The sequence below is a fragment of the Electrophorus electricus genome, chromosome 3 (assembly GCF_041902795.1).
Source record: "Electrophorus electricus isolate QZ-2024a chromosome 3, ASM4190279v1, whole genome shotgun sequence".
NCBI classification, from domain to species: Eukaryota; Metazoa; Chordata; class Actinopteri; order Gymnotiformes; family Gymnotidae; genus Electrophorus; species Electrophorus electricus.
Window position 1 is genome coordinate 25,853,572 of NC_137499.1, and position 18,689 is coordinate 25,872,260.

The 18,689-nt window shown below is 41.1% G+C and overlaps 1 protein-coding gene across 1 annotated transcript in view; it reads left to right on the forward strand.

Moving 5' to 3' along the window:
* The window catches only part of LOC145656969 (uncharacterized), a 167,006-nt gene that overhangs the window by 100,564 nt on the left and 47,753 nt on the right, over positions 1 to 18,689 (forward strand). The gene's annotated exons all lie outside the window — the stretch shown is intronic.

Consider the following 18,689-nt stretch of genomic DNA (forward strand, 5'->3'; position numbering starts at 1 on the left):
CAAAAGTTCATTATCTGAAAAAATGTGAAGACTTTTTGACTATTGAAGGTTCACATTACCCACTAGAGGGCACTATACACACTATGATTTGTCAAGTGATCAATAGAACATCAAAACATTTTTGATGAATGCATTATGTATAGTATATAGATTCTAACACTGATACTTTTAATTTCTGCACATTAGAAAGTGTCTGTATCTCATTTTTCTCTGTTTAAAATGTATGCTTGACTGTTTAAAATGTTTTATTAAATTCTTAATTCTTTCCCTATTAATATTTATTCATTTAAAAATCTGCTTTATCTATATGCATAGACAAATATGCATAGACAAATGCATTCATTTATCATACATATATTTTATAGGAACAGGTGTTCCTGAGGCATGTGTGTTAAAATTGAACCAGATGGCTCTGGACCACCCCTCACTCTGACCAGACCAGTGTTCTGTTTTATAGCAGTGACACACTTCTGACTGAGTTCTGAGCTTAGGCTCACAGACCCAATATCTGCAGAGCAGGCCATTGACATCAGGATTCATAATAAGGACTTGAATAAATGCCCTGGCTTTGGTTGTCACTTTGTGGAACACACTGGATAACTAAAACCTGGTGTACCCAGTGTGTAGGGAGGGTTTAAATTTCTCAGTGTTGTGGTTCTCATGCTTCAACAGGTCAACACATTCCATTGGAGACCTAAATATGGGATGGTGTATGTTACACTTTGAGAGTTAATTAGTGTTGTAATAATTAGTCATTAGTCTTAGGGCTAATTAGTGGGGGTCTTACCTCTAGGAGTTCCATGTTCCATGACAGAGGATCAATCTCCATGAGATGTTTGTGACTTTGGAATGGCACAAGTTCATTTCACTCATTTTTTTTCTGCACACATAGTCTGCTTGCCTGATAGTGTTTGATTAAACTGTTATGCTATATTACCAACCATCAACATGCACTGTGTAATACATATATAACACATTATTAAATAGCAATCCACCCACACCGTTACCCACTGCCTACCATTTGTCTACTGTCTAGTACTGACTGGATATGTGCTTTGTGAGTGTTTAATTTTAATTTAATTGTGATTTAATTGAATGTAGAGATTGTATAGTTTATACATTGTTTGTCTGCTGATGTTTAGTATTAAATGTAACAATTATCCATACATCTTTGGTGAGAAGTAATGACAATGCAGTTGACTATAGTTGTTGTAAAGCATTACTTGTCACGGTATAGGCCTCTCTTCCGAGACGCCTCCCTCTGTGTGCGTGTGTGTTTGTGTGTATGGCCACGCCCCCTGTGCATTGCACCTGTTCCTAGTTCTGTCATTACGGCACGTGTATATGAGGTCTTGTGGTAACGTTGCTGCCTGGTCGGTGTTTGATCTACCACTAGCCGGTGTGCTACGTGGTCTTTGTCTTGTGTCTCAATGAACATTGTTCTGTCTCTCACGACTTGTCCCCGCATCCTGCTTAGCCTCCTCGCATCGCAATACTGATATTACTGTATAAGAACCCTGTTGGAACGGAGCACCTTTATTTCTTTTAAATTCTACTCTCTGTAATCTGTACCTGCAGAAATATCAACAAACTTTCCTGCACATATACAGCAATGATGCTGTTTTAACTAGTGCTAGTAGACTACAGGATTATAAGGATGTGGTTACATGTCGTGACCACTGCTGAGAAATAATGACTCATTAACAGGATTAAAAATGTATCATAGTGTTGCTTGGGCCAAAAGTTATAGTATGAGAGTTGGGTTCTCAAAAATGTATTCTGTAAAAAGTCGTTACTACTGAAATAGCCATGAACAGAGTTATGAATATTATAAGCAATATTTGATATGAGTAATTCAGCAATAACATCTTACATTGAGTTCTGCTGAAGCCTGCAGAGGCCGCTGCCCTGTACACAAAGTTTCTATACTCACTTATGTTTTATGTTATTAATACCTCTAATTCAGAGTTATTAATATGCATGACAAACATACAGTACACAATGGGAAGGTGGGCATAAAAACACTAATACAAAAATTGTTCAAAAGTACTACACAATATAACTGCATCTACATGACTTGTATGCATGCATGTATATACACACAAGTATTGCTTTTCTAAACTGCAAAAATTACTGTCTAGGTGTTACAGCCATATGTACAGTATAGGTGATAAAGCCATATGTATGTATTGCAACCATGAGCTACTATTACAATAAGGCCACGGTTGCTGCTTCAGTTATTATTACAGTATTGTTCTACAGTAAAATACACTGTCTTTCTGTAAACTACATTAATGTACAAAAGACCAATGAAGAATAAGCAGTAATAATGTGTAGTGCAGATGATGCATAGATGCACAGTAGTTACTGAGAAATAAATTACTTAGAGTGCAGAGTAATCCAGTTTGATGACTGCAGCAAGAAATGACCTGTGAAAGCATTGCTTCCTGCAGTGAGGCTGGAGTCTGTCACTCAGTTTACGCCTCTGACCCTGTAGTGTTTTGTGTAGTGGGTGAGAAGGTTCTTTACGATCACTGTCCCTGCAGTGTTTAGCGGTTATTCATCATCAATGACACCTTTCCCAGCATCCTCCTCTGCCCCACCGTCTCCACTATATCCAGTTTAGCCCCCAGGACTGAGCAGGACTTTCTGATGACCTTATTCAGTCTGTTAGTGTCCTTTGCTGTAATACTGCTGCCCCAGAACACAACAGCAGAAAAGAAGACAATTGACACAACAGCCTTACACCAAAGGACCTCAGCCTCCTCAGGAAGTGGCTCTGCCCTTCTTGTACAGATTGTCCACATGCCCATCCCATCCCAACTTGTCACCCTGATAGACATGCAGGTACTTGTAGGCAAATTAGGTTCCCTCCAGCTCCTGTCACCACCTCAGTGTTCTCACCCTGGATGGTGACAGGAGCCAGAGGACACCTAATTTGCTGTTGTGTGTTGAATGGTATACAGTCATTAATTTGAGCACCAACAATGTTTATTCCAGTGAAATCCTAATCCAGATTGCATTCTTCTTGTATTACAAAAAAATTAAAAATACTATTTTTAATGCTTTTGCACCAAAGACTCAAGTGTATCATTAAGATCACGTTTATGGCACTATGTTTTTCCAAGGAACAAACATTTTATTTTGGACTAAACCAAACAGGCAGATGGGTCATAAACATAAGCATGCAGAAAAGCCACAAACAAATCCATGATCAGCAAACCAAATATGGACCAGAACATACGGCTCAGAAGTGCACAACACAGTGGTGTATATATACAGCCCTGACAATTCTGAAATTAGGTGCAGGTGTGGTAGTGAAGTGTCAGGGCCGAGGAAATGTAGGCAAAACTGGAATAAAACTCGTATACTTGGAAACAAATAATATTCCAACTACATAGTTGTTTAGTACTGTACAGACAACTATGTTTAACTATTATTGTCACATATCGCTCGCAAAACAAAGTGTTACCAATAGTGCAGAAACTAGTACTGTGTTCCAAAAAAAAAATGTAAAGAACTTGAAATGGGGCTATCAAATATAAGAGAGTCTATTGTTCATATATGGTTCAGACTTTATAGGTTTAAATAGAACTGTGCAATGATCATGTCGTGAGAGAGGGATGCCAAGGCAAGTCTCCACCGCTAAACTGGTCTTTATTTGATGCAATAAACACAAACTGAAAGTATTCAGCACGAGGAATCACGTAAGACTCATCAAGCTTTAACCCAATGAATGTATACATAAAGCTGTGACGTGGGCGATATAGAGGAAGCGAGAGGCGAAGTTGAACTAACATGTTCTTTATTAGCCATAATCTTTAAAGTATCTACGACAAGTCTAAGGTCCCCGGAGTTGGTCTGTGAGGGGCCTCGCCAGTGAAATGAAGGATTTGATAAATCTCCTGTAAAAGTTGGCAAAGCCAAGAAAGCGCGGCAACATCTTGCGTGTAAGTGGTTTGGCCAAGCCCTCACTGACTCCACCTTGCCTGGTTGCATACTCACACGTCCCTCCTGAATAGTGTACCCCAGGAAGTCAACTTCCTTGCAGTGGAATTCATATTTTTCAGCTTTGCACTACAGACAGTTCTGCAATAAGGTCTGGAGCATGGCCCACACATCATGCACATGTTGGTTCCAGGAGGGGGAATAGATCAAAATGTCGTCGATATAGATGACGGATCTTTGCAAGAACTCCCTCAGAACCTCATTAATGTAGGCCTGGAATATCGAGTGGCATGGGTGATATAGCCTGGGCCTACTGGACCCCCATCCAGGGTCTGTGCGCTTAGCGAAGAGGGCAGGGCGATGGCCTTGATACCTAGCCTCTTTGTGAAGCCCCAATCCATGATGTTTCCCACAGCTCATGAATCTACTAGAGCAGAGGCTGAAAGCACACGGCTTTTGTACAACACCTTGACCAACACTTTAAACATGGAACGAGACGGACTCACCATACTGCTGCCTCTTTGTTCTCTTCTCTGCTGCACACCGGCTGCATCCAGCTGCAGGGGCTCCTCAGGAGTGTCGGTCTGTCTGGCGGTTCCGGTCCCATCTCATTGCGGGGAGTTCCATTGTACCCACCGACGCCTTTCCTGCAGGAGGCGGTCATAGGTTACAGTGAGACGAACCACCTCATTCAGCGTGTTCCACGTGTTCTGTAATTCAGCCTACAACCTATTCACAAATGCGTCAATCTGCGTGGGATTGTTCCAATGTGTTCCCGCAGCCAGGGTCCAGAACTACATGGCGTAGTTGGCTGCAGATCTCAATCCCTGCCTTAGGCGCAAGAACGCTTGCCCTTCCCTGGCGGGGATGGTGGAATACCCTTCGCAGTTCTCTAACAAAACCGGCATAATCGTTCATGAGCAGAGAACTGTTTGTGACCAGAGCCGCACCGCATACGCCTGCCTTACCCGTAAGCCTCGAGACAACATACGACACCTTAGCATGGTCGGACAGTTGCGGCTGGTAACTGAAGAATAGCTCACACTGAACAATAAATCCCTCACAGGTCTCTGGATCTCTTCTGTATGCCTCCGGGGAGGTGATCAAACCTTTCTGGCACCGGCGGATTAACAGGGGAGGTCGATCTTAGCTCTATACTTACGAACAGGCCATGGACGTACTGGCCGAGCGTCTGCACCATAGAGTGAACCTCACCGATCCCCTGCCTTTGCTGATCCAGAGCCACCATCTGCATTGATAACAAGTCTAGGTAGTCTCCAAGATCAGAGCAACGTTACACCAACAGATGATTGTGGTTCTGTCCACTAAGGCGCAGTACTGTCCTTCCGAACCTGTAGTAGTATAAATAGCGAAAAATGTTAATGAGCAGCAGGTATCTCCTGTCAGAAGGCAGGTGATTGCGAGCAGCGAAGGCCAGTGGTACGATTCTGGTCTAGAGGGAGCATGTCCCTCCCTGTAGGGGACTGGTCTACTGTGACATAAGCGATATGTGTGTTCACATTCGAAACAAGATACACATTGGGTTAAACACCGGCAACAGAACAATAGGGATTTAAGTACATGTGTTAACAAGGAATATAACTACAAACAGCAACACAGCAGGGGCATGACGATGGACAGACACACACACAAATGGGGAGGAGTCTAGTAGTCTGCCATGACAGAATCCCCCTCCAACGGCACCACTCCCGGTGCACTGGCCACGGCCCCCAGACCTACACCAAGAGCGAGGTCAGAGGACCGAACAACCCGACACGAGCTTGTGCAGACAGGACAGAGGGGAGAACCACAGAGACCAAGACAACGACAGGCAAAGTGACAGTAACAGGAACGTGACTTATATTTCCCAGGGGAAGAGCAGGTGGAAGTCCCACAGCCAGCCAGAAGGGAGTACTGGCCAACACACCCATTGCTGGCTGAGGCGGAGTTGTTTGCGACAAAGGCACCCCTGCCACCTTTCGGGTGCCATGGAGACTCTCACTGGCTTGGAGGACTTGTGAGGGGATACGTAGACTCTGGGGAGGAGCATGCCAGATGACACCTGTACATTCACCTGTACATTGTTATATATATATATATATATATATATATATATATATATATATATATATATATATATATATATATATATATATATATATATATATATATATATATATATATATATATTATATGAACTTGAACATCAACTTCAACTTGAACTTGAACTTGAACATTCCTAGAGGCCATAGAAGGGAGCGCATGGGCTTTTGATTGGTGTGCGCCTTTCATAGGCTTGGGCACAGGTTAGGCTTCCACCTCCATGGAGGAGTCCACTGAATGCTCTGACTCCACCTCTGAGAGAGCCTCCAGGGGAAGCTGCTCCATGCTGTGGTGAGAAGAGAGGGTATGCTTGGATCCTGCCTCCGAGTGCAAGTCGTAGTAGAACTCCTGCCCCTCATTATAGCTCTCAACATCCTGGTTCACGGAGGACTGGTCGACCACCATTGTGTCTGACCCTGAATCCCTTAGATCCTCAACTAACCCCTCAGGACGACCCTCCTCTAAGTAACGACAGAGCAAACTGATAAGAAGTGCCGGCTCCATTTCTGAGCAGCAGAATGGCGGCTCCTCCCGGCTCAAAGGCTCTGCTGTATAAGAGGAGGCTGGGGGAGCACAGTCTCTCTTCTTTCTCCTCTTTTTCCTCCCCTTAGAAGGAGTAGGGGAGTAGATACCCTCCCTTTTAGAGCTATCGAGGAAGGTGCTAGTAGGATTCCCTGAGACTGTAGAGGGGGCTCTTAATGGAGCCTCACCTGCCTCCCCTTCTTGGAGGAGTAAGTCCTGGGTAAGTTATATAAACCTTTCATCTCCAATACTAGCCGTGTTACTCCTGAGGAATGCGTCCATCATATCGGCAAACGTGAGCCGCTCTTCTCTTGTCCTCACGCGTTTACTGGATATCCTCGGGAAGTAACGGCAAGTACTTTCTCCCGCTAGCAGATCTCGGGCAGAATAGGCTTCTTGTTGCATCCCTTGGCGATCGGTGTTTCTGTAACAATCGTGTCATGAGATTGGGATGCCAAGACAAGTCTCCAACAATAAACTGTTCTTTATTTGACGCAATAAACACAAACCGAAAGTAATCTACACGATGAATAATGTAAGACTCACCAAACATTAACAACACAATGACCGTATACATTAAGTGATATGTGTGTTCACATTCGATACAAGATACACACTGGGTTAAACAGGGACACCACACAACAGAACAATAGGGATTAATGTACAATAGAGATTTATGTGTAAACAAGGAACATAGCTACAAACAGGTGTGACATGGACAATCAACACAACAGGGGCGTGACGATGAAGACACACACACACACACACACACACACACACACACAGAGGGGGAGGAGTTTAGGAGAGGGGGCCGTGCCGTGACAAACTGATGATGATATTCTACACTCTGAACATTAACCAGTATACTAGAGTTCAGGGCCAAAACAAAACATCCAGTAATGTCACTGTCCAAAAATTTACAGATTGTTTTATTATTCTGACCATGAGTTGGCTGATTTATCACCAACATGATTCTGACGATAAACCAAATATACATTTTTCTCATCAAAGACTTTTTAATGTGTGTTTAGATTCACATTTACTCTTAAACAACTGCATATAAAATGTAAGTACGACCAGGAAGTAAGTACAACTATGAAACGTAACTTGTAAGGTTATACTTTGTCAACTGTAGCTGTAGATACAAAGAAGCCACATTAAACTACTAAAGGACCTGTCAAGTCAAAAGGTCTGTAAGTTAAAGGACCTGTAATGTCAAAAAGGGAGTATTATTATAATATCATTATAACTGACAACAGTTTAACATTGTCCACTTGTAATAGATTGCTAAACAGTCTGTGGAAAGACTGGAAGTAGAGAATTTGTTTAACAATTTAAATACTTTTACTACTTAAATACTATAATTTAAACATAGGATTCTGTCCATTTTATCTGGTAAGAAAACAGGAAGTGAGCTCTTACTTCCTCTTTTTCACGCAAAAAGCATTATTAGCCATGTCAAAAATTAACCAGTTCCATTCTCTCATTGGCCTGCCTTGTTTCCTCATCAGAGTGAAGTTGTGAGTAAGTGTATAACCGGAGTCGTGACTGACTGCAAAGTTCTCAAGCAGAAGCTTCAGAGAGATAATCACTCTCTTGGGATGAAGTATTTTTACTACTGTGTGAAAATGCAAGGGATCTTTGGAGTCCTGGTGATGTTCACAGGAGCTGCCATGGGCAAGTAGCACTCATTTTATTTTAACTCATTTTATGCTTTTTGGAATGACATTCTTAAAAATGAGGGTGCAATATAGGAATTCACAAAAGTGAAAAATGTATATTTTCGAAAATTCACTTTTTATACTTCTGTGCCACTCATGTATTTAGATAAACTTGGTGTTTTATGGGTTTTTCTAAAAGAAATGACAATTCAGCTGCAAAGCCTTACAATTTGTCTTTAACAGCATTGCAATTTCATAAGATTGTTTTTCAAAATGTAAACGTATTACTTATGTTTGGAGGCTGTGGAAACTCAAAAGGAAGCTTGCAGATAGGCTACTTTTATTTATAGCGCAATAATCAACAATAGCAAACGCGAAACAGACAAGGGTAATAGCCAGATATATACACCAGGGAATTGTCCAGTACACGCTATAGAACAGCAATAATACTTCGCAGGGAATAAACGGAACTGGAGAGAATATAAAGCGTAGCAAAGATAAGACACAGGTGACACTAGTAATCTGGTGATGAGGATCTGGTGAGGTTGTGCAGGGGAAGACGGGAGGTGCAGTCATGGACTGAGGGCGGCTGCGTGACAAAGATTTGCCTGCTGTTCTTGTGAGAGATGGACTGGACATGTGCAGACGTACATATATGACTGACTTATGGCATATCTTGATATGAACTTTATGCTGATCATGTAACAGTAAGATTTTTACAGAGTATTTAATCATTGAAAGAATTCAACATGAAGCATTTCAAAATATCAAAATATTACAATTTGTGATACACAAGTCATTATCTTCTAATAATGTTTGATTCAGATATTCTATTTAGCCAAAACATAATTTCTATTAAATATAACAAATTATAGTTATTCATTCTCAGAGTAACTTTGCATTTTATGCTTTATACTGTCGCTCTATAAATTGCTCTGTTGTGTCTGGAATAGTGCATTCTCGAGATGAGTTCATATGGTCAGTTTTGGGTGCTTTATATGTAAAGCCTTGCATGCATTTTACTTCCCTTTCATTGCAAATGACAGTATCGTTTAACTCCAAAAATGCCCTTCCAAAGAAGTAAAAGAATATTTTGCCGACAAGGTACTTTGGACAGCAGTGACCATCACTCTGCCTATGCTATTTCATTACAGAAAACAGCAAATATATTGTATTAGAGCGGTCAGGTCACCACGGTTTCTCCAACTCACCCACGTACAGTTGTGTTGACGCTAATCATCAAGAGTCAAGAAGAACTTTACTGGCATCCCATCCCTATAAGAGTATTTAATTAAACAAAATAACATTCCTTCAGGGCCTCAGTCCAACATACAGGACAGAGATTGTGTTCACAGGACAATACAGCACTTATACGACTATGTAGGAGCACCACTCTACACAAGGACTACACACAGTGCAAGAGTATTCAGCATAGCTGACTAAATAACAGACCAGTAAACTTGCATTGTCAACTGAACCCAAAGCCCAATATCATAAATACAAATTGAGTTCACAGGAAACATAATAGAGTGAAGCAAAAATCTGTAGGTGTGCAGACATCAGCAAATGAACTACAAATGTTCTGTGATGTAGTAAGATGATAAACTGGTCATCTTTATGTGGGCAGTGGGTCCACTGAGAGTGCTGACAGCTTTACTGATGTAGTATTTGTGATGGGAGTCTGGCATGGGAGGCTCTGATCATGATCTCAGTTTTCATTATCCACTGCAATTTAAGGGTGCATCTCCCATACCAGACAGTCTGGTCCAGGCACTCTGAAAGATTTGTTTTTAATATCTTATTTCATCAGTTCTTTGAAGCACAGATAAGTTGCACGCTGAAGTCCATTTTAACCTTCAAAGCCTACTGTACACACTACAGTACAATCACTATCTGCTGCAGGTCGTGTGGTCTGAGACACTGCAGTTCCCATATCAGGCCAGGAGACAGCTGGTCAGACTCTCATGGGAAGTTCTGTAGAACATGCTGAGGAGTGCAGGAGTGATCACCACAGGCCTTCCTGAATTCAACAGCCAATTCAGTTCAAATGTATTTATAAAGTACTTTTTATAATATGTGTGACAGTCCCTGAAAGCAAGAGGAAGAAACCTTGAGGAACCAAGGCTGAAAAGGGAACCCATCCTCCTCGGCTTAACACTAGATGGCTTATAAACCTTAAGAAATGACAGACAAATATTTCCTTAAGTAACATCGTAGGTGTCACCTAATCTGCCCTGGCAGACCACACAGACCACAACATTCATTCATTTCTCCAGTGCCAATCACTCATTTATTGAATTATCACCTACATCTATCCCTCATTTACTGACACTCTATGTAATTCCCACAGGGTTCATTGCTTGGCACTGATTGTCTGTAGCCACCAGACAGAGATGAAGCTAAACCTGCTGTCTGCACTCTTAAAGACTTGCACCGTTTTTTGCAAAATAAATACTTCTGAGATCATCAATCACACCTTGCTCCTGACTCACAATGACAAACTAAAGAAATCAAATTAACCACCTCCATCTGCTGAAGCAGTGGAGAAGTTCCAGCCTCTGTGCTGAACTAGTGGGCTCAGTAACTAAATTCATATAGTAAGTTAGCTAAATCCTCGTGTTAGTCAAGCTGTTTTATTTTTTTGTTCAATAATTTAAATTTTATCATGGAAAGCTTTCATGAAATCAATACTGCTGTGTGTTGCTGGTATGTGTTATTCTGTTGGTAACTGCTTCTTAGTTTAAATATTGCACTAAAAGTCTGTAAACTGCGGTAGTAATACATTATTCTTGCTGTTTTCAATCAAAAAGAAAGGATATTGGATACACTGTAGAAAGCATCCTTTTGTACTGTATAACTATCCTTCCAAACAGAGTGGAGGTTTCATACCTTAGTCAGACACTCTTGACATTCTACCTCGCTGATATGTTGTTTTAGCATGTGTATATCATAATTGTACCAAGGGACAAATTGTTTCTATTTTTTCTTACTTTTTAGTAGTACCACTAAAGAGCAATAAATCATTTTTACCACCAAAAATAGCAAAACGTATATAGAAAAGTAATTAGAACTTCTTGTTCAGCTCACATTCTTGCAGCTCACATGAGATAAAGAATCAAATTGCTTTGTTGTCTTCAAATGAACAAATTTCTGCTCCACAGAGCAGGCCTCTCACATGTAGATGGTCATTTTTAAAATACAATTAGTACAGAATCTCTGAACAATCCAAGTTAACAGGTGTCAGTATAATGGATACTTAATAATGTGAAGAACAGTTGTTGGAAAAATTACTTATTGCTCCTTTAAAGTTGTTTGACACAAAGCATCTCCATCAAAGTGCTCCATCATATTGTCTAACTCGTTGGAATTAGTCCAAGAGCTAAAATCAGGTCAATCTGGAGGAGTTTCTAGAAAATGACTTGCTATGAAGGACGTTGTGATACATTTGAAACTATAGCAAGAAGATAAACATTTGTTAAGACTAAGGTCTTGGCTGGAGGCAACTGTAGTCTGAGGGAGAATAACTATGTTATCTATGTTGACGCCAAAGCCAAAATTAAGGTTACCATGCAATTACTGTAGTGAATAGACCCCTACGACTATTACTGTTTCCATAGAGTACCCATTACTAAATACTGTAGGAAGTGAATAAACTCTTATAAGAACTCAGAATAAGGTGCTGGTGGCCAATAAATTGTAATTAGTGAAAATGACTGAAAATATTTCTTATTTGTCGATAAATCAATTATGTTCAGACAAGGAATTTGTCAGTGACTATCTATCCTACGACTGTCTGCCAGACTGCATTCTATGCTACAGTAAATGAGAGCAGCACATTTGTGGAGTGGATACTGTCCTGACTCAAAAGACCAGGCTTGCCCTCAAAGGTGGACCAATTATCAATCACTCCCACATTGTTTACTGACCACCACTTGGACACCCAGCACTATGGTGACCATGACCTGCTGTACGATTTGGTACCACATCACATTACACTGGAGTCAGAGCATGTAACTGTAGTCATGTCTTTGGTTCTTTTAGTAAACTAGGCAATCCTCCTCTGCTCCATACAGTCATTCATTATTGTTTTTGTTGAGGTCCATGGCTCTTGTGTCATCAGTAACTTTACTGATACAGTTTGAGCTGTACTGGGCAGTACAGTCATGCGTCCTCAGTGTGAACAGCAGCAGACTGAACACACAGCTGTGGGGGATGACGGTGCTCAGGGTGGTGGTGCTGGATATGTTGTTGTCAATCTGAACTCATGGAGACTCTCAATCACAAAATCCAGGATCCAGGTACAGAAGTCAGTGTTTAATTAAATCTCAAATATCTTTTGCTGAATGCATGTGAGCAAATGCAAAATGAATACTTCATGAGCCAATTTTATGTTGGATAATAATTTACTCCAAAATACATATTTATACAAAAAATATAAGAAGTTTATACAAAAAGCATTAACAAATCATTACATGTTGGAGGTGAAGTGAGTGGTAACTGTTCAAAACTGTATATAACTCAGGTTGCTTGTTAGACTCCGAGACATGTGGATCACCACGTCTTTACAAGCTGCTGCCAATTGTCCAACACAGGGCAGCTGAAAGCATTCAGAGGAAAGTGCAACTGTTCTTATCATCTGCACTCAAGCATCCATGGCTAGTGTTGCTGTGATTGACAGAGTAAAGCTGTCCCACCCAACCAGAGAGCAGGTGTCAGTTCTGCCTCCCTGGACTCCTGCCCACAGATGGCTGTGACATCAGGGCTTGAGCAAGCAAATCCACGCAGATTGAGGAAAATGTTTTTCTGGTGCACTGCTCAGGAGCCCCAGATCGTTCCTTTTAATAGTAAAAGAGAATTTATTTTACATTTGATTGTATGTGGTCAAATTAGATACATTTAATTTAAATTGATACTCAATCATTAAAGTAGATTAAAGTTGTTTAGAGCAGATCAGATGTTGTTGCATCAAGTTAATGACAAAATGTTCTTGATTTTCTCGCTCTGCAGGTGCGGTTCCTGCTATCTGCAGATTTAATCAGAATCTTACATGTTATGGAACTCTGGGAGAAACACTGCACCTGGAGCTGGACCCTGAGGATGAAATAACATTTAAAAAAAACAGCACTTTAATTTTTAAATCTAAAAAGCAAAGCTCCACAACAAACTATGTAGTTCAGCCAAGATGGCAGTTTATAGCTGATAATAGAACCATTATAATAAACAGAACAGAGAAGAGAGACTCAGGAAGATACACGTTAGACACCTTTGATGAAAGTGGTACTAATAAAGGCAAATATCATCTCCAGCTGAACATTGAAGGTAGGACTATATCATCTCATGTCAGATAACAGCCATAACCGCTGAATTTACAAATGATTTCTTATAATTCCTAACTCGAAGAACACAGCTAGAACTTGTAAAGCAAGTTTCCTCACATTGGTTTGTCTGTATTTTAGGTGCATGTGTATCTTTGTAGTGCAGTAAATTTTTGATCCTTTCTTTGTTTCCAGTGTCCTCGTTCATGAAATTTTAAAAATGAGAGGTGATATCTGGATATTTAGTTCATGTGTATAAAAATGTATACATATGCTGTATTTATGTATGTTTGCATAAATTGTATTATAAAGTGCATTTATAGGTTAAATGTTAAAAGCATGTAGCTAACACCTACACCTCAATCAAAACCAGGTCATTCATCAAAGAGACCAACCAACACTGACACATCATATGTAATCCACTTACAAGTGAACTATTTATGAATGCTTCATGAACTTGGTACTTCGGCAATATATTAAATGTAATATTAATACTATTTGAAGACTTCATGATTTTAGTCATTTATTCCCTGTAAAGAAAAATTATAGAGATTTAGTACATTTGGCTTGTGTGATGTAGGTCTACATATTAATTAACAACATATGTAAAAGATACCATATAATATATACATATGTGTGTGTGTGTGTGTGTGTCACGGTACGGCCCCTCCCCCCAAACGTCTCCCTGTGTGTGTGTGTGTGTGTGTGTGTGTGTGTGTGTGTGTTCGTCTGTATGGCTACGCCCTCCTTGTGTTTCACACCTGCTCCTCATTGTGTTGTGTTAGCATGCGTGTATATAAGTCTTGTGTTTGAGTCTGTGTGGGTCGATGTTTGAACCCAATAGCCTGCGTGCTATGCTCGTGTTTACGTGTCTAAATAAACATATGTGTTTGTCCTACAAACTCATCCCCGCATCCTGCTCAGCCTCCTCGTCACAATATATAATAGTGTATATACAATAATATTCCAATTTTACTAGAACTCCTGAATATGTCATTAAAGCTTAATGCAAGTGTCGTTATTGTAAAGCAAAACTGATATTTCTGTTTAAGGATCCTGTTAGAATAAAACATCGTCTTTATTCTTTTAAATTCTGTTCTCTGTAACCTGCAGCTGCAGTGTCCTCAGTAGTAGTGAAGGATAACTGCTTCTCCAGTGAGAGGAGGACAGTGTCCTGTTCCTCTGAGGGGGACCAGCTCCACTTCAGCTGGACTCTCAGGGGAACCAGAATCACACATCAACTGGATGATGGAACCAAGACTCTCCTGCTGGAGAAAGAGTATGATGGAAATGTCACCTGCCATGTAAAGAATCAAGTCAGCCATGGACAAAGTTCTATTCTGTTACACCAGTGCCCTGGTAAAGCTCACTTTCTTTAAGCTTTGATATCATCATGGTAAAAGCAATAACAACAATAATGATGCAGCAATGACAATGTTACTACTCATAATCTTCAAAGAGAAACTCAGTTACTCACCATAAATCAATCATGTCTGAAAAGAAACCATCACACAACACTGTCTAGTTAAATGTCTTGTTCCTTTAAAAGAGTACGACAGCAGTGCCCTGCTGCCATCTTGGAGATCTACTTCACTGCAGAGTCTCATTCCAACACAACTGACTCTAATGTTGAAAGGCTTGACTAACTGGATCAGGTGTGTTCTATTAGGGTTGGAGGTAAACTCTGCAGGGCAGTAGATCTGCAGGACCAGAGTTGGGCACCCCTGTTCTAATGTGACCCAACCCTGCTGAGCACCTCGATGACCAAACAATTCAAATGTAGTTCATTCTCTAATGTTGGTAGCTGTGCTTTAGGTATTAGTTGAGAGTTGATAATACAGGTAGATGTCCAGGGGCCAGACTGGACTGACTGTAAATAACAGAATAGCAGGATCTGTGTTTACCACAACAATTCTCATAGGAGTGAATACTAGTAATACTCTATTGATGTGCAATTCCAGGAACTTCAACTGCAGATCCCACAACAGCGGTGAACGTGACATCACCCAGCATTGGTATAAGTCTACCAGTAACTGATGACAAAACCCTCACCTCCACTCAGAATCCCAACTCAGGCATTTATGTCCCACATATATATCTGAGTAAGTTGTTCAATAAATATAGATGGCATAGTATCAAATACATCTAAGTCCAATAGTCACTCTTTTTCCTACTTCTGTTTAGTTACTTGGTTTCCATTCAAAGCACGTGACAAAGCTCCTCATCACCATATTATATCAATTATTCTGTGTATTGTGTGTAGTTCAGGATTAAAATATTAGTTTGTATTATCACTGTCATTCATTGTTGTTGTTACTGTTATGGATATTTTAAATACTATCTTTACCCATAATGCTTGCTGTGCCTACAAAATCTGGACTGACTGTTAATAACAGAATAGCAGGATTTGTATTTACAATACTTCTCATAGGAGTGAATACTACTGATAATCCACTGATGTGCAATTCCAGAAACTTCAGCTGCAGCTCCCACAACAGCAGTGAGACTGACCTCGTCATGCCTCATTTACACATCTCATTTCTGAGTTTTCTGTCTAGATGCCATAGTATCAAATAAATCTAAACCCAGATCTCATGTTCCTTAAAGTGCTAGATAATGGTAGTTCTCTCAATCCTGTTATCTGAGTTCTCTGAATGTTTGTAAATTAAATCTACAGTCACCCTTTATCCAGTTTCTATTCAGTTACTTGGTTTCCATTCTAATCACATTAGAAAGCTCCACTTCACCATATTAAACCAATTATTTTAAATTCTATTCTCTGTCATCTGTACCTGCAGAAATACTGAAAGATATCACAGCACATACACTACTATTCATTGTAGTGGACTAGATGGTTTTAAGTTTTTAGATAAATGCTGTACTAGTGTGAAACCCTCACTGACAAATATGGTGGAAACACAAGACACAAAAGTGTTGCTGGGGCCAAAAGTGACAGTGTGATATTGAGAGATAAGCTGCACAAAATATATTCTGACAAAAGTGGTAACTATTAAAGTAGCCATGAACAGGGTAAAGAATATATATTATGTTCAGTATTTACAGCATATTGTTTTATTGTTTCATTACTCTCTCTCCCTCTCTCTCTCTCTCTCATATATTTATATATTAATATATTTATATCTCTCTCTCTCTCTCTCTCTCTCTCTCTCTCTCTCTCTCTCTCTCTCTCTCTCTCTCTCTCTTTCTTAGCCATGAGGAACATGGTGTTTCTCTGTGTGTGGGTTTTGGAGATCATCACCTTGCTGTCAGTGTTGGGAGGCTTTCACATCTACATCAAAATCAACAGCAAACAGAACACAGTGGAAGGTAAAAACATCTTGTAACACTTTATAATAACAGGCCCAAATAAATAACCTAATCCAATTGTTTGTTAAGAATTATGCATATTTATAGAATTGTTTTAAAGACACATATAGTAATCCAAATTGTAGCTTTTATTAATGCCTAAAACATTTATGTAATTATAGCAATCATTACCAAACTACTAAGAAATTATCATGTTACTGTTTTTTAGTGCATTATATTATAAATTATACAAGTTAGAACCAAGTAATGTGATTGGATAAGAGTCTTTCCATGAGTGTTGATATAGAGTATAACAGCACTGGTATTTGAACTATACATGTATCACTCCACTTTTCATTACATTAATGATTTTTATCTCTTTTAGATCGTAACAAACTTTGGTGTTAGCTCATCAGAATCACAGTTACAGTCAGGGACATTTATGTCCCTGGTTGCACAATAAATGGAAGGTTAAACAACAACAAACACCAATGATTAGACCGGACCCTAAATACATGCACGATAATGACACAAAATGAAGAACATGTGTGATACAAGGGGAGGGCGTGCCCATACAAACGAACACACAAACACACACACACACACACACAGAGACATCTGGAAGGAGGGGCCGTACCGTGACAGAGCCCCTCCCCAACGCCGCAACTCCCAGCATGCCAGCCTATCGGGTACGACCCCCAGACCAAACAGCGAGGCTGGAGGACATAGCAACCCTACAAGGACCAGGGCCAGGGGGACTGAGAGGAGGAAGACAGGGACCAAGACGACGACAGACACAGGGGTGGACACACTGACAGGAGCAGGCACAGACACACAGGGGGAGAAAGTGACCGGCACATTAAGTGTGACAGGGACGGGTACATGAACAAAACCACACAAAGGGTTGGGAAAAAGTCTGGGGAAGCTGGCAGGAACCCCAGCCTGTCCCCCAGTCGTCGGCTGGGTTGAAGTCAGACCAACCTGTGGGGGATCGCCCTTCGCCAATCCAGGTGGCAGCGGTTTTTCCAGCTTTGTGGCAGACACCCCAGGAAGTGCAGCAGCTGTTTTGCCTGTCTCTGTGGCGGGGACTGGTAACGCATCCTTCTTGCCTCTTTGAGGCTTGCATGTAGGCACTGGAGCTCTGGGGCTGTGTGCCGTAGGTGAGGGAGTGTCTTCAGATGATGACGACGCCACCTCTCTGCCAGACACGCGGGGCAGCTTGCTGACTCCAGTGCCTTGGGCAGAGCCTTGGGGCACCGGAGGCTCATCGCTCTCGGAATCTGCTGACCATGTGTCATCACAGAGGAGGGATCTTCACGGAAGGCCTCCTCCACCTCCATTGCTGGACCTTCCAGGCTGTCGACCTCTGAGATCGACCAGAGGCTGATGTCGTGCTGCTCCGCACTCCGACTGTAATCCCCATCGCCCTCCTGGTAGTCCCAGTACGGATAATAGGACTCCGCAGAGTCCGAACCTGGATACCGGTCGTAATCCGGTAGTCCGTCGAGGGTCTATAGGACTCTGCAGAGTCCAACCCTGGACTACACTCAGGGCTCCCCCAAAATCCTCCAGGGGCACTCTCCCCTGTTGTAGTAGTGAGTGTACCCAAGAGTATGGAGAGTTTCCCCACAAGGGCTGGGGATGAGCGGTTATACGTTTTCTTCCCCTTCTTCTCCCTTTTGTCGTCTTTCCAGACATCCTTCTGTGGTCTGTGTTTCTATAATATCGGAAGCTAGAGAGGACGCAGGAATGAGCAGAGTACAACAAAGTGATGTTTACTGACACAAAACAACAGATAATGTAGCACACAAGCTAACGCAAGGTTAAATACCAA